The sequence below is a fragment of the Cyprinodon variegatus genome, unplaced genomic scaffold, assembly GCF_000732505.1.
Source record: "Cyprinodon variegatus isolate N-32 unplaced genomic scaffold, C_variegatus-1.0 Scaffold623, whole genome shotgun sequence".
NCBI classification, from domain to species: domain Eukaryota; kingdom Metazoa; phylum Chordata; class Actinopteri; order Cyprinodontiformes; family Cyprinodontidae; genus Cyprinodon; species Cyprinodon variegatus.
In genome coordinates, this window is record NW_015151076.1 from 454,409 (window position 1) to 457,051 (window position 2,643).

The 2,643-nt window shown below is 38.3% G+C and overlaps 1 protein-coding gene across 1 annotated transcript in view; it reads left to right on the top strand.

Annotated features, from left to right (window-relative positions):
• Nucleotides 1–2,643, top strand: part of LOC107096426 (probable histone deacetylase 1-B) — a 17,019-nt gene that overhangs the window by 12,570 nt on the left and 1,806 nt on the right. The window lies entirely within an intron of this gene.

The following is a 2,643-nucleotide window of genomic DNA, read 5'->3' on the forward strand; positions in this document are numbered from 1 at the left end:
CAGTTAACATCCCCCCTGAGTGGAGCGTTTCGAATGGGAAAATGTTGGTTGGATAGGGAAGCAGTTTGGGGTTGCTGGAAATGATATCTCTACTGCATGAATCTACCAGGTCTAATAGGGGTGTGGGGGGAAAAAAAAAATGTTTTGGCAACATGATTTTTGGCTGCATATCCATCTTTTAGTTCCTAGTATTATTTAATTTTTTTTTATAAAGCTAAACATTTTTACCTAAAACTGAGGACAAAATTTGTAGCTTCACAGACAGATAATATTGAACCATTTTGCTGTGCGACGCAGCACCATATCTAGTTGAGGCAGTCACAGTGGAAGACATGGACTGACTCAAACCCCAACCAACATGGATACCAAGAGTGGTGTGAAAAGTTCACACATTTGTTACTTGAGTAGAAGTATAGATACTGCAGTTTAAAAACACTCTGGTAAAAGTTTGAAGTATCAACTTGACCTCTTTGCTCAAGTAAAAGTGAAAAGTATGTGCTCCAAAAACTACTTAAAGTATAAAGTAACCTGTAAAAAAACAAAAATAAAAACAGCCAGACGCCACTATATGAATTCAAATATACATTTTTCGACTATTTCGGAAAATTCTTTGAGATAGGGCCAAGGATGAGGTCTCCATCTCCCGATACGCTCTCGCCTGTGTCCTAACTTTCAGACATTTCTACATCTTTTTCTGATTTCAACATTGCAGCACGGCATAGACCAGTGGCTCCCAAAGTGTGGGGCGCGCCCCCTAGGGCACAGTGCCATTGCAGGGGGGGCGCGGGAAGCATGAATGAAGAAAAAAAAAAACAGCGCTTGCTTGACTGAGCATGGACAGTTGTGACACTGCAACCCAGATTTGAGAAGATCTACAGCAAAAAGCAGGCTCACTACAGCCACTGAAAAGATGGGAGGATTAAAGTACAAAGAAAAAAACTCTCAGGGAGCTGTTAAATGTTTTCACTCCATTTTGCACAGAGGCTTTTTTAATGTATAAATTATAGCAAGGTTAAATATTGTTACAAATAAAAAAAAAGAAATATGTTTAAAATAACAGACAACAAAGAATCCTTTTCTAATCTACAGTATAGAACTATGAAGAAAATACAGTTACACAAAAGTGTTCCACTGTCAAGATGGTGTTTGTTTTGTTGCAACCTGAAGTGTGAAATAAACTTCAGTGGAGTTTGAAAACAAAATATGTGTATAGATTTATTATATCAGGTTGAACGATGTGTGTGCCCAGTTCAATATCATCTGATGAAAATTTACAGAGGTTCCTTTTTTAATACACGTATGGTGAGATTGCAATATAGTGATATCGTATCGGGACCCAAGTATCGTGACATGTATTATATCACAACACCCATGCCAATACTCACACCTGAGGTCTAATATAATATAAAAAAAACCTTTGTTATTACACTAGATGTGGAAGGTTTGGCTCTGTCTGAACTCAAATTAGAGATTTGCCATTTTATGTTTAAATGACAGAGATGGGGAGTGCGATGAAGGAAGGCAGGTTCTGCTGGAGGTTTCTTCCTGTTGAGAGTTTTTCCCTCTCCACTGTCTCCACAAGCATGCTTAATGTGAGGAATTGCATTCAAGTCAATGAGTCGATGCAAATGCTGGTTTTCCCTAGATAGAAACATTTTAATTTACTGTATGATCTAGTGAACAGTAAAGTGCCTTGACAGGACGTGTCGTGAATTAAAAACTGAATTTTAAGCATTTACGGTACATCATATGTTGCACCTCTTTCCTCCATCAGTAGTTTTCCCTGTTTTGTGATCAATACATTTTACTATTTTCATTTTTTATTTTAACTTCTGTAATGGTGGAACCACACCATTTACAGCTCTTTAGATTCATTTCCCCCAGCTAAGCTTTTACTGGTCCTTTAGTTCTTGCGCTCAGGTACCAGTCAGCAGATCATCGATCCACGAACCTTTAAAGTCTTTCTTCTTTATCTTCAAGCCATTTTGTGAATAAACAAGCGCTGGAAGTCGTAGCCTCATATGGAATCAATGGGGCGGTAATTCTGCAGATTTGCATTTCTCATGAATGCCCACTCACTTACGCAAAGGTGGACAGAATCAGGTTTACCAGGATCATTTAAGAACATTTGCGGAATCTGATGCGGCGCGTTCGTAAAAGTACACGGTAGGAGAAAAAGCCAGAGAAAATTACAATGTTGTTGCATGAAGCCCATTGTCTCGTTGCAACACTCATTTCAAAGGACAACACAAGGCAACATGACCTAAGGTATTTCGATCCTAGGGCTGGGTATTTTCGCCAAAGTCCTGAATCGATTCGATTTTGATTCATACAGTTCTAAATCGATTAATTTCGATTCGATCTGTTTTTACAATAATGAAAGTTGTTCAACTGTGTTTCAAAATACTCATGTATTTTTTTTTTCCTGTCACATTAAACACAAAGTGCAAACATGTAAATAAGACAGTTTAAACATGAGATGTGAACAAAACTGTCTTAAAAGCGCAAACTTGTTTGTGAAAAGTGAAAAAGTGAAGCCTCACTCGAGCGAGCAGACGTGACACAGCAGACATGCATGAGCTGCATTGTCTTCAATACACAAACCATATTTGCAGTGTTGTCTGTAACAACTACAGGGTGTTT